We start from the raw sequence: 13,691 nt of genomic DNA, 5'->3' as shown, positions 1-13,691 counted from the left end.
CAGACTAGATGGGTCTTGACTTCATCAACCAGTGCCCTCCTTTCAACATCACGCCTACTCTCAGTGTGACCCCCAGGGCCCCATCCCCCTTCTGGGCAACTCCATCTGGTGAGTTCACCAGAACCTTCCTGGTTCTTTTTCTCCACCTATTTGGCAACAAGGTGGGGTGGCTCAGTGGTCCAGAGCAGAGCTTTGCCAGGTGCTGTCCTGGCTCTGCTGCAGTCACAGCTAGATGACCTTGGGCTAGCAGTTAACATTTCCTAAGCTTCCGTTTCCTCCTCCGAAAAATGGGGGTGGAGGAGGGCAGCAAGCAATTGTAGTTCCCGGAACTTCCCTGGTGGTCCAGTGGTTAAGAATCTGCCTGCCTCACAGGTTGAATCCCTGGTCAGGAGAGATGCCACATGCCTCGTGGCAACTAAGCCTGTGAGGCCCTGCTCTGCAATAAGAGAAGCCACCACCATCAGAAGCCCGCACACTGCAGCTGGAGGGTAGACCCCTGCTCGCTGCAACTGGACAAAGCTCAGGAGCAACAGCAAATACCCAGCACGGCCAAAAATAAAAAAAAAAAAAAGAAGAAATTAATGGGAAAAAAAAAAATCAGGGAAACCTGGCGTGCTGCAATCCATGGGATCATCAAGAGTCAGACACGATTTAGCACCTGAACAAAAACAAGGAAAACAATAGCCGCTCCCAGCTCATCGGGTTGTTTAAGGATTAAATGAGACAAGGCATGAAAGAACCTAACAGAGAGCCCGATCCTATGCTCAATAAATTCTAAAAACATTCGTATTAATTTTCTTGCTTACCCTAACAACAACTGGAAGACATAGATGCTACATTTCAGGGGCAGACAGTAAAGTTATGACCTGAAATCTCAGAGGTCCCAAGTGGCAGAGCCGGGTCTGAGAGTCAGTTCTTAGTTCGAACGTCCCACCCCACGTGTCTGACCTCCGCCTGTCCACCTGCCCCAGCCACAGACCAGGGCTCTTTGCCCGGTCTGCATTAGAAGCCTTAGGTTCTAGCTCGGACCCTGCCTCTGAATGGCTGTGTGATGTGGGACAGACGGCTATTGTCCCTGGGCTTCCAGCTCCTCCTTCTTTCAAAAGGTGCATCTTGGACTCAGAACTCTTGAAAAGTCTCGCAAAGCCATGACTGGGTGACACCCCACCATTGTGACTCTGGAATCAGAAGCTACTGAAAATGAAGCCTCTCAGCTAGATTCCGTGCTGCCCCCATCTCTCCCAGCCCTGGGGGTGTGACGGGGCCCCAGAGGAAGATTAGAGTTTCTAGGGATCCCCACTCCCCCAGGCACTCCCACTGGCTGCCAGGCCTGCCCTGACCCTGTCGGTGATCGGCGGTTGGTGAGCGCATACTCTGGAGGGAGGGAGAAACCGCTGCCCCTGCCCTTTGCACCCAGAACCCTTGCCAATGAGTCCCGCGTCCTCCTCTGCCTGGCGTGCTGGGGACAGGGATCCTTTCTGAAACAGGAGACAAGGAGACTGCCCTGGTGGTCCGGAGGTTAAGAATCTGCCTTTCAATGCAGGGGGTGTGGGTTGCATCCCTAGTCCGGGAACCAAGATCCCCCACGTTGCTGCGCCTGTGCACGCTAGAGTCCACACACCGAAACTGGGGAAGTCCTCAGCCTCAGCGAAGACCCAGTGTCGCTAAATACACAAAACAAACACGGGAGACAACACCTAGACTAGATTGTTTAAAGGGCAAGGGTATCAGAGTGCGCCTTCTCCCCTGCTTGGCCTCTAGGGTCTCTGTTCATCTACATCACTTGTGCTGATAACTGGCCTTTACTAACGACTTGCTTCGTGTCACGAATTTATGTGCACTGGCTCATTTAAGATTCAGAGCAGCTCAATGCACCGGGAGTCTATCGATGTCCGCTTTATACAGATGGAGACACAAACTCGGAGAGGTGTTACTACCTTTAGGTCTGGGCGAGAGGGGTCTTGCCCTGGGTCTCGTGCAGTAGAGGGTTTTGCTGTGGTCCTCCTCCAGCCAGCATCCTTCCATGGGGGGAAAGTCCAGAAACTAAGCAGCTGTGTCCTTGGAGAGTCTGTGTTCCCCTTTTACTTTTTATTAGTTATTTAGCTGTGCCATGTGACTTACGGGGTCTGAGTTCACTGACCAGGGGTTGAACCCAGGCCATCGCAGAGAAAGCCTGGAATCCTGACTGCGGAGCCACAAGAGAACTCCCTGGATTCCCCTTTGAAACCATGCTTTGGGTATCCAGAACCCTGGGATCTCCTGATCAAATGACCCGAGCCTACTTCCAGGACCTGTGTGGGCAGCTTCTCCATCTGCCTTTGCACCCTGTGTGTATCCCTAGATTGGCTAGGAGGCAGCTGTTTGGAGGGGCTGTGGGTGGAGCTTGGACATGTAAGAGGAATGTTAGGATACATCTGTGTGAGGCCCCTGGCTTGGGATGGAGCTGTGTTTGGGAAGAAGAGTTGGCTGTATTAATGTAGAGAGCTCTGAGAAGTCAGTCATTCTAAACTTGAACTTAGCCGTCCAATGTCAGGTTCTTTTGAAGAACATGACAGAGTGATACCGGTGTGGTAGAGGGCTGGGGGTACCTCATGGGCAGGGGCTGCCTGGCGTGGACCCTGCCAGTCTTTGGTACCAGAGCCTCTGTTTACAAAGATGAAGGGCAGCTGGACCAAGAGGTCATGTGGCTTCATCAGAGGTGTCAGGACAAAGAAGCCTGGAGCCAGGCTCTGAATCCAGGTCTGTGTGAGTCTTTCTTTCCTTCACGACGCTCCATGCCAGTCCCGAGCAACAGTCAGAGTGTTGGCTCCCTGGGGTTCTCTCGGTTAGAAACCTGGGTCCTGAGCATCCCTGCTGGCTCAGTGGTAAAGAATCCACCTGCCGAGGCAGAAGACACAGGTTTGATCCCAGGTCTGGGAAGATCCCATGGGCCTCAGAGCAGCTAAGCCCGTGCACTACAACCATTGAGCCTGTGTTCCAGAGTCCGGGACCCGTAGCTACTGAGCGCACGTAAAGAAACTACGAAGCCCACACACCCTAAAGCCCGCTCTCCACAAGAGAAGCCACCACAATGAGATGCCCCTGCCCACGGCAACGAGCAAAAAGCAACAGCACAGCACAGCACGGCCAAGAAATAAACAACATTATTTAAAGAAAAAGCAGGTTGTCCCATCGTGTCTGCTGGAGTGCCTTTCCCGGTGAAGAGCGCCTCCCTTTCTCACGAGACTGTGAGCTCCGTGTCGTCTTTGACTTTGTCTGTTCCATGCACCTGGCACAGCTTGGCCCGGAGGAAGCCCTTGGCAAATGTGGCTGGTCTGTTGGACCATCGACTAGTGAGGTGGATGCTAGTAAACCCTCGTGGTACACGGTGCTGCGGGGCTGATACCCAGCTGCTGCTAAGTCGCTCAGTCGTGTCCGACTCTTAGCGACCTCATGGACTGCAGCCCACCAGGCTCCTCCGTCCATGGGATTTTCCAGGCAAGAGTACTGGAGTGGGGTGCCATTCCCTTAGGTGAGAACTCGGGGTTGGAGGGTGGCTGTGGGGAAGGACTAGGAAGCCTGGCCTGGGGGGTGGCTATCGGCTGAGTTGCCTTCGACTCCATCAGCCTGGGCACCCGTGCTGTAGACAGAAGACTCCCCGGACTCCCCTTTCCTGGTTGCCCTAATTCTCCAACTGCTCCCCCCCGGCCTTGGGGACCCCAGGTGAGGGAGGTGTTCGTGGCATCCCCTCACCATGTGTTCCCCCGCGGACCACACACTTTACTTACCTGCACAGCGAAAACAGCCCCTTTCCCCAGCAATTCTGTGGGCCAAAGCCACTGAATTTGTGAGGGAGCATGAAGGGCGTTGTGAGGGACCACGCAGGGAACCATGAGCTCCAGGACAGGGCACACAGACCCTCGTGCCGTTCCCAGCCCTGTGGTGGCGTTCAGACCCCTACTCTGGGATCAAGCCCTGGCAGCCCACACACGGACAGCTTTCTCGGTCTCCCAGCCCACTTTCCTCAGCTCATCTCAGAATGAATCCTTCCCAGGGCGTTGTGTGATCACACACCCTCCTGCTCAGAAGGCTCCAGTGGCCAAGTCTGGCTGGCAAATGATTAAATTTATCGACTCTGAAATGCTCATTCAAATGGATAAGAAAAGCCTCCAACAGATAAGCCGGTGAAGGATGTGGACCAGTACTCCACCCAAGAGGATAAGCAGAGAGTAAACAAATACTTGGAAAATAGTTCAGCTGGTTAGTGATCAAAGAGATGCAAACGAGAACAGTATGGAGATTGCATTTCATACTTATTAAATTAGCAGAATTTACAACCCCCATCCCCCGGTGCTGGCAGGGCTCGATGAAGTCTGTCTTCCTCCCTCTCTGGAAGCAGTGTGCAAAACTCTGGAAAACAATCTAGTACAATGTAACAAGAGCCTTGAAAACATTATTACCTTTTGACCCATTAATCTCACCCCTGGGAATTGATTTTAAGAGCACAATTCAACAGAAGAAAAAAGCTCCAGGCATGTCATAGGCATTATTCGCCTGTATTTCTCCAGGCAGTGAGATGGTTAAGAAAACCATGCCTAATGTAGTCAATGCAACATTCTGCTGCCACAAAAATGATAATTATAAAGAATACGCAGAAGCATGAAAACTGTTCATAACATCATGTTTGTTGAGAAAAAGCAGGATACACAATTTGCATGAACGCTGTGATTGCAACCACGAATAGTAAGTATTCATGTTGACGAAGTCTGTAGGAGAATATGCAAAATTGAAAATTATTTAAGGTTGGGGAAATGATGAGTGGTTTTCCTTTTTGTTTAAGAATCATTCTTTGTTAATGTTGTTGAAATGTTTTCACAACAGAATGAACACGATAAAAACAAAACCGTTTTTATGGCTTATAGAATAAAGCCAGAACTCTTTAGCCTTCACTCACTATAATGACTGCTTAAATATTAATAATGGATGTAAAAATTTTAATTAATAATGAAATAATTTAAAAAATAGTGATCACATTTGTTAGTTGTCTGCTACATTCCAGGCAGTGAAGTGAGTGAGTCATCCATGTGGTTGCATTGGAGCTTCATGCCATCCCTGTGAATAAAAGCTAGTATTATTCTTGCTTTACAGGTTAGGGACCTGAGATCCTGTGACGTTCGGCCATCTGCACCACTTTACAGCCAGGGCTCTCTGATTCCACAGCTTGCGCTCAGTGCCGTTGATTGGCTTTTTGTATGTCACGTATTGAGGCACTTCAGTCACTAGTGTCCCACCATCATGATTTGGGAATAACTGTGGCTCGTACGGGCTTCCCAGGTGGCACTAGCAGTAAAGAACTGTCCTGCTTAAGAGCAGGTTCGATCCCTGGGTCGGGAAGATCCCCTGGAGGAGGGCACGGCAACCCACTCCAGTATTCTTGGCTGGAGAATCCCATGGACAGAGGAGCCTGGAGGGCTACAGCCCATGGGGTCACACAAAGTCAGACACGACTGGATTGACTTAGCACACACACATGTGGCTCATACGTCATGTACTGTGAAGTACTTAATTTTAAAATTTCGGGGACTTTCCCGGCAGTCCAGAGGTTAAGACGCCATGTTCCCAGTGCAGGGGGGTGCTGGTTCAATCCCTGGCTGAGGAGCGAAGATCCCACATGCCCTGCTGAGTGGCCAAAAAATAAAATGTAAATCAACTCAATTTTTAAACATTTGAATGCCTACTCTGGTATTTTCCTAAACAAGAATCCCCTTGGAATCATCTGTTAAATGTATTGGTTGTATTTTCCAATGTGCAATAATACAAAAAAGTGTTCATAGCATTAAAAAAAAATCACCTGAGATCATCTTGTAAACCTCTCTTGGGGGAAAAAAACATGAACTACCTTCTGCCACAGTTGGCCCCGGTCTCCCGTTCCAGTCTTACTTCCCCCACAGCTCCCGCTGTTTCCGCTATGGCCATTCCTGAGGCTGGAGCCCCTCCTAGGGCTCTGCCAAGCTCCCCAAGCTCCTCCCAGCCCTGCCCCGAATCCCCTTCCTGCTCCCAGCCTCAGGGCATCCGCAGGGCATGCCTGAGCCAGTTGCACACTGAGCCATTAGTGGACAGAAAGGACACAGACCAGAAGGCTGCCCATCACAATAATTAATTCCGGTTTCAGCTTCCCTGGTGGCTCCGACCATAAAGAGTCTGCCTGCAACGCAGGAGACCGGGGTTCGATCCCTGGGTGGGGAAATCTCCTGGAGAAGGGCATGGCAACCTGCTCCAGTACTCTTGTCTGTGGAATCCCATGGACAGAGGAGCCTGGTGGGCTACAGTCCACGGGGTTGCAAAGAGTCGGACACTACTGAGCGACTAACACTTTATTAAACTCCCACTGTGTGCCAGGCATTATACTAGAAACTTTATACACATGATCTAATCAGCTCTCTTCTTCTCCTTTGTTTTCTCCCCTTTTCTGAGTCAGAGTTCTTTTTATTGTGTTGTGTTAAGGACACTTAACATGAGATCTACCTTCTTAACAGATTTTTTAAGCGAACAATGCAAACTTATTATCCTTAGGCACAGTGTTGCACAGCATACCTCTAAAATTTACTATCTTGACTAATTGAAACTTTACTGTTGGCTCCTAATAATGACCTTATAAAATGGATGTAACTTTTAATTTCTGTTTTGTTAGGAAACCGAAGCCCTTAGGGTTTAAGGCGTTTGCTCAGGTCACACATTGGATGAGCAACAGCCCAGATCCGAGTCAAATACTGTTTGACCCCTACGTTCCTTTCACCGTTTGGATCCAGGGTCTTATTAGTGATGAGGGTTATGCAAGAAACAGGCCAACAGCTCTCTCCTCTCTGCCCTCCAAAGTGGGCGCATTCATTATGGATGGGGTTCCTAATGAGTACAGCCGCTTTGGAAGAGAATTTGACAACAGCTATTAAATGTAAAATGCTCATGGACTCCAAAATTCATTCAATTCAGGCTTAGGAAATCATCCTGCAGTTATTTGTGAAATGGACACGGGAGCTATCTGTAGCTTAATAGTCAAAGTAGCATTGTGTGTGGTAGCGTGTGATGTAGGAAACACAACCTAAGTATCATCAATAGGGAATTGTTTACATAAATTTTAGCACATCCGTCAAAAAGAACGAACAAAGTCTGTGAGTTCTTAGGGGCTTCCCCAGCGGCTCAGTGGTAAAGAATCTCCCTGCCAAGGCAAGAGGTGAGGATTTGCTTCTTGCGTTGGGAAGAGTTCCCTAGAGAAGTTCTAGTATTCCTGCCTGGGAAATCCCACGGACAGAGGAGTCTGGCAGGCTACAGTGCGTGGGGTTGCAAAAGAGTCAGATGCTACTTAGCACAGGACTTGGCAACTAAACAGTAACAAGTATGTTCTGGGACTTCGCTGGTGGCCCAGAGGTGAAGAATCTGCCTGTCAGTGCAGAAGACTTGGGTTCGATTCCTGGTCCTGGAAGATCCCACTTGTCTTGGGGCAACTCAGCCTCTGCACCAGAACTACGGAGCCGGCAGGCAGCAATAAAGACCCAGCACAGTAAAAAACAAACAAAACAAAACATGTAAATATATATGTACACACATACCCATATGTTCTTATATGGAACAATATCAAAGATTAGCCAAGCAAAGTGCAGAACAGTATAATAGTATGTTACCATTTGTATCAAAACCCTGTGAGATGAAATATATAGAGAGTTATATACGCATATACTGATACACACACAGACTCCCTCCGGAAGAACGGAAGCAAAACAGGTAGGGGTGGCTGCCCAGAATTTGGTACTGGAAGGATTCTGGTTGAGCGGGAGTGAAGGGTCTGGCCGCAGGGTTTGTCTGGCCCGCAAACTGTGTGGAGTCTCAGGATAATTTGAGGGGCTTGTGGATTAGAGTTCTAGGGACGTCCCACCTCAGCTACCTCTCAGCTCCGCCCCGGATCCCCCGGGAGACTTAGGCGTCACTATGTAACCTTTTGTGCTGCTTGTGTTTTAAAACCCTGTGCATGTATTACCTGTTTAATAATTTAAAATTTATAATTAAAAAAAGAAGAATCTCCTGCCTGAGGCAAGACCCACCTGAGCAACAGTGGCTCTCCAGGCTGCAGGACGTAGCTCTCACGGCATAGGCAGGACCCAGGCACCCTGTCTCTTTTTTCAGTTCACAACCTTCGCCTGTCTCTTCTCTGGCCAGCAGCTGGGAGGCTTCAGAGGTGGATTTTTGGTCAAGACACATTTCAGTGGCTCCTCTAAGTCTAAGGGCTTTATTCTAAGGCGGGGATAATGTGAAAACAGAGTCCATTAAATGGGGATCATGTATTCTTCACAGGATGGTTTGAGGGGACGGCAGCTGGTCCTGGGTGGTACCTGTCATGGTCCGGGCGTGAGTTGGAAAAGGATTTCCAGACACGAGACAGAATGAGAGGGAAGTAAAGTTTATTAAAGTGGGAGACGCTATTAGAACAGCAGGCCAGCTCAAAGGAGAACTGACATTGAACAGGAGTCCTTAATCCACTTTTATACCCAGGGTACAAGGAGTGGGGTAGGGGTCTTGTGGTCATTTGCTGATTGGATGAGACACGTGTACTGGGTTGGGGAAAGCAAGGCAAATGCCTTCTTCCTACGGAGTAGGAGGGGAGACAGGTTATACTGCTCAGGAGGACCTGAAATCCACTGATAGTCACAACATGGGGAGGGAAGGACCATCAGGGTCTGGTTTTCCTTTCCTACATGCCAGGACCCTCCTTGGTTTCATCTGCTCTTTCTCCTTGGTTCACCACGGTACCCAGAGAGGGGACAGGCCCGCGGGGAGACCGCTTTATGTACAACCTTGGGGAACTGTTTATGTTGAGTTGTGAGAGGGTCAAACCAGAACACAGTGCAAATGGGAAGGATGCCCCTCATCCAACAGAGTACTTTACAGAAAACCCAACCCAAACTGGCTTATCCAGGTCTCCTTGTACTTTGGGAGGAGAAATCAGACTGTACCCCGCCACGGGATAAAAGTCTTTCCCTTCTCTCCGGGATATTTTAGGTCAAAACCCCCTCGAGACAGCTGTCACCTGAAAGGAATTATACACTGATTGACTTGGGTTGGGGTTCCTGAATCAGTCCCTGGCAAGGAGGCTGATACCACTGTGATTATCTTGGACGCATCAGGACAGACTTGCAGGTGGGATCAAACCCAGAGCCGTATCATTGCTGGACAATGTGCTGTACTCTTTTCTTTTTTGCCATCAATTCCAACACGCTACATAAATTGTTTATTTACTCGGTTTATTGTTCATTGTCACCATTCCTGAAAGGTAAAAGTGTTAGTCGCTTAGTCATGTCCAACTCTTTGCAACCTCATGGACTGTAGCATGCCAGGCTTCTCTGTCCATGGGATTCTCCAGGCAAGAGTACTGGAGTGGGTTGCCATGCCCTTCTCCAGGGGATCTGCCCAACCCGGGGATTGAACCCTGGTCTCCTGCATTTCAGGCAGATTCTTTATCGTTTGAGCTTCAGGGACGTCTAAACCCGTCCGCAAACACGCCGCTGCGTCTCTTCTCACTGGTGGGACAGATGCTTGGGAGTGGGGTGTTGTTGGGGAGGCCTCTGATGAATTGTGGAGAACTGTGCAAATCCGAGTGACTGCTCTGTCTCCTCCCTTTCCGCAGGCGGGAAGCTCTGAAGAATGGAAACTCAGGCTCGGGGAGCGGGTACAGGGAGGACTGGACAGGGACTTGAGCTCCTATTGGAGCATCTCCACAGGAGGAGGCTCTAAATGACGGGAAGAAGGGCTGTGTTCACTTTTGAATTTTACCGTATTATTTATTATTATTTGGCCATGCCGTACAGTATGTGGGATCTTAGTTCCACAGTCAGGGATCGATCCCTCGCCCCCTTCCCTTCCAGTGGAAGTGCCGAGTCTTAACCACTAGACCGCCAGCAAGTCCCAGATGATGCTCGTTTTGAACTGTGCGGATGCATCCAGGACTGAGGGTTTTCTAGAGCTTTCCCCAGGGAGGATGTCCCTCCCCTCGGGGAGTGAGACCTCCGAGGGTCCCTAAAGCATGCAGCTTCTAGAGACAAAGGCAGCCATCCTGGGTCTGTTCACCCCGGGAGAGGGCGGCTGAGTGTGGGATGTGGGCAAGTGTAATAAGCACAGAGAGGCTCCGGTTCCTAGCAGTTCCCAAAGGAAAGGTCCCTGAAAGTGAGGAACTATTAAGCTTCTTGGCATCTTAAAACCAAGCGCAATTCAACTTCAGAGATTGTTAACACACCTTCCAAGGCCGTTACTAGGAAGCTTTGTCTGATTAAGTCCCACTCTCGGGGTGTCTTTTTGAACAGAAATGTGCTTTTTTTCAAATCCCAGAGATGTAGGATCAAAATTGGATATTCTCTCTCTTTGAAGAAGTTGGGTTTAGGACTAATTCAAGGATGACTGACCCTACAGAAAGGGGAGCAGATTCAGGAAGAAATGAGGTGCAGGGCAGAGATTTCCCCAGAGTGGTCGTTAAGCTGCGTCAGAAGTCTGGGGGGAGGGGGAGGGGCAAGAGTCTGCATTTCGCTTTAAATGACACTTTATCATGCATAGGATAAAGAGCACAAACCTAAGTGTATAGCCCGGAAGCATATTACGTGTGAACAGAGCTCTGCGACACCTCTCAGGCCCAGACGCGGAGCCCTCAGGCACCTCAAGCTGCTCTCTCCCCGCTGTAAGCACCGAGCCCGTCTTCCGCTGCGGCCGAACCAGCCTCCACTCTGACCTTTCTCACCATGAGTTCATTTTGACTGTTCTTGAATGTCACACAAATAGACTTATACATCATAAGCTCTTTTTTAAGCTTTTTTTTCTTTTAATATGTACCATTTTTAAAGCCTTTATTGAATTCATACTTTGCCAACAAAGGTCCATCTAGTCAAGGCTATGGTTTTTCCAGTGGTCATGTATGGATATGAGAGTTGGACTATTAAGAAAGCTGAGTGCCGAAGAATTGATGCTTTTGAACTGTGGTGTTGGAGAAGACTCTTGAGAGTCCGTTGGACCCCAAGGAGATCCAACCAGTCCATCCTAAAAGAGTCCTGGGTGTTCATTGGAGGGACTGATGCTGAAGCTGAAACTCCAATACTTTGGCCACCTGACGTGAAGAACTGACTCACTAGAAAAGACCCTGATGCTGTGAAAAATTGAGGGCAGGAGGAGAAGGGGACAACAGAGGATGAGATGGCATCACGGACTCAATGGACATGGGTTTGGGTAAACTCCGGGAGTTGGTGATGGACAGGGAGGCCTGGCGTGCTGCAGTCCTTGGGGTCACAAAGAGTCGGACACGACTGAGTGACGGAACTGAACTGAACAGCATTGCTTCTGGTCTTGAGGCAAGTGGGATCTTAGCTGCCCCCCAGGGATCAAGTCCACCCCCTGCATTCGCAGGCAAAGTCTTAGCCACGGGGCCGCCAGGGAGCCCCCATCGTGCACCCTTTTGGGTCTGGTTTCTCTGCTCACGTTGTGTCTGTGAAGTGAATCTGTGTCCTGTGCACCCACGGTTTGCTCTCTGTATTGAGAAGCAGTGCTCCTCTGTATGACTATAGGACTGCTGCTAGTTCATCTTCTGCCCAGGGGGCGTTTGAGCTGCTTCCAGGCTATTTTGAAGAAGACTCCTAGGAGCACTCTTGCACGTGCCTTTCGTGAACATATGCGCTGGCTGCGTGGCATCACTGACTCGATGGACATGAGTTTGAGTAAGACAGGGAGGCCTGGCGTGCTGCAGTCCATGGGGTCGCAAAGAATCGGACACGACTGAGTGACTGAACTGAACTGAGCTGCGCTCATTTCTGTTGGGCAGATACCTAGGGATAGACATGATGATTTTGTGACGTGAGGGCTTGGCTGAAGGCTACCTCCAGTGGGGAAGGACGTTGGCTCCTGCAAAATGCCCACAGCATGAGGGACAGAGGCAGCAAAAACAGACATGAGTTTCAGGGATTCAGTCTGTCCTTGTGTGAGTCTCTTATGAGCTCTAGCCTGTTGTGCTTTTTTTGATAATTTTATTTCTCTGTTTGGCTGTGCTGGGTCTCTTGCTGCTATGAGAGCTTTTTCTCTAGTCGAGGTGGTCAGAGGCTACTCTCTACTTGCTGCGCACGGGTTTCTCATTGAAGCAGCTTGTCTTGTTGCAGAGCACAGTCTCCAGAGCAACAGGGCTCAGAAGTTGCGGCTCCCAGGCCCCAGAGCCCAAGCTCAGCAGCTGTGGCACGCGAGCTTCGTCATCCTGCCGCATGTGAGATCTTTCGGATCAGGGATTGGACCCTTATCTCCTGCACTGGTAGGTGGATTCCTTACTCTGAGTCACCAGTGAAGCCCCAGGTCCAGCCTCTTTTGATCTCCACCACTTTATATCCGCCTCCTGTAGCCAACTTTCTTACCTATGGAATTCCACTTCTGACGTGAGATGCAAAAACTACAGTCTTGCAAAACTGCTTAACCAGCTGCCACACTGGGTAAGTCGAAATCCCCGGGACAAATCCATAGACACAGGACGCCTGCTTCCCTGATGAAACCTGGCTGACGGTGTGGGTGAGGGTTTGTCTCGATTAGAAACTGCCGAACAGTTTTCAGAGTGGCTGTGTCTGTTTCCACTTGTGTAGCAGCCTCATCCTTCTGTGATCTTTTCACCCTTTCAAACTTCCCCCACCCTGGTAGGTGGGTATCTGCATTTGTAAAACAGGCTTTCCTTGGGATTCTCATGAAGGATCAAGGATAAGAAACTGGTTTGGAGGTTCAATGCAGGATACAGGAAGCTTGGGGCTGGTGCACTGGGATGACCCAGAGGGATGGTATGGGGAGGGAGGTGGGAAGGGGGTTCAGGATTGGGAACACGTGTGGATTCATGTTGATGTATGGCAAAACCAATACAATATTGTAAAGTAAAAATAAATAAATAAATAAAAGAAAAAAAAAAAGAAACTGGTTTGGGGAAAGACTTTGGCAGCTGAAGGAAGCCAGTTAGATCTGGAATTCTGTCCTCACCACTTACTGACTGTATGAATTGGTTGACTTTTTATCTCTCTGGGTTTCAATTTTTTCATCTGTTGGATTAATTATTAATCATTGCTAACAAGGATTGAGTGCTTACCAGATGCCAGACACTGTTCGAAGCACTGGATGTATATTAACTCGTTCAACTCTCTCAACAAATGACGAGGAGGGTGTTATTATTATTTCCAACCTAGAGATGGGGAAGCCGACACCAGGATCCACCCAGGCGGCCTGGCTTTGTGTTTTGTCCCTCCACCACAAGGCCACGTGGAGACGAGATGACAACAGGGAAGTGACGGTTCTGCCGAGGACGGTGGGTCTTAGCGGGGAACTGCCCTGCAGTTCTATCAGATATGCAGAATTTAATATAAACAAACAAGCAAACAAAAAAGCCAGCCATGATCATGATACATGATATAGCCATAAAGGTAGGATTTTCGTAGAAGCCAGAAAAATCCAGCACTGTCCAGAGAAAAGGACACCTCTATGGCCCCCTGCCTTGGATATTCTCGTCCCTTGGCATGTAGGAGGCTCTAGAGGAGTGCGTCAGCCTTCACCTAAGTGTCAACCCATCAATTCCCTTCACTCTGACTTTGGATTGAACAAAGTATTGATTTCCTTTCCCAAAAGTCTGTCCTTCCTGAAGAGATTGTGCTGACCAGCCAACCTCAGGA

This window comes from Bison bison, unplaced genomic scaffold (assembly GCF_000754665.1).
Source record: "Bison bison bison isolate TAMUID 2011002044 unplaced genomic scaffold, Bison_UMD1.0 scf7180017863815, whole genome shotgun sequence".
Lineage (NCBI taxonomy): Eukaryota > Metazoa > Chordata > Mammalia > Artiodactyla > Bovidae > Bison > Bison bison.
The sequence above is the reverse complement of the archived record's forward strand: the minus strand, read 5'-3'. Positions refer to the sequence as shown.